Genomic DNA, 256 nt, shown 5'->3' with positions numbered 1-256 from the left:
CTCTAACTGTACCTATTAATTACCTGTTGGCGGAGATAATGAGCCTAGTTGTGGAAAGTCGTAATAACTCAGACCTATTCATTTAATTTTTTTTCAGGAGATAATTTTCGCCCAAAAACCACTTCCGATTAATTAAGTATAACAGTTAATTTGAATACAGTGAAGTGAAGGAAATAACAAAGAATAAAATAAAAAATCGGTGTAGCTGACTGCAAACAGATTATGTATTAAAAAAAAAACATGTGAAGATATACTG

General features: G+C 30.9%; 1 protein-coding gene across 1 annotated transcript in view; it reads right to left on the bottom strand.

The window, feature by feature from the left end:
• The window catches only part of LOC119582282, a gene marked incomplete in the record, with an annotated part of 24829 nt that overhangs the window by 19385 nt on the left and 5188 nt on the right, over positions 1-256 (bottom strand).

This window comes from Penaeus monodon, chromosome 15 (assembly GCF_015228065.2).
Source record: "Penaeus monodon isolate SGIC_2016 chromosome 15, NSTDA_Pmon_1, whole genome shotgun sequence".
Lineage (NCBI taxonomy): Eukaryota > Metazoa > Arthropoda > Malacostraca > Decapoda > Penaeidae > Penaeus > Penaeus monodon.
Note: the sequence above shows the minus strand (reverse complement) of the source record. Positions and strands in the feature narration are given on the sequence as shown.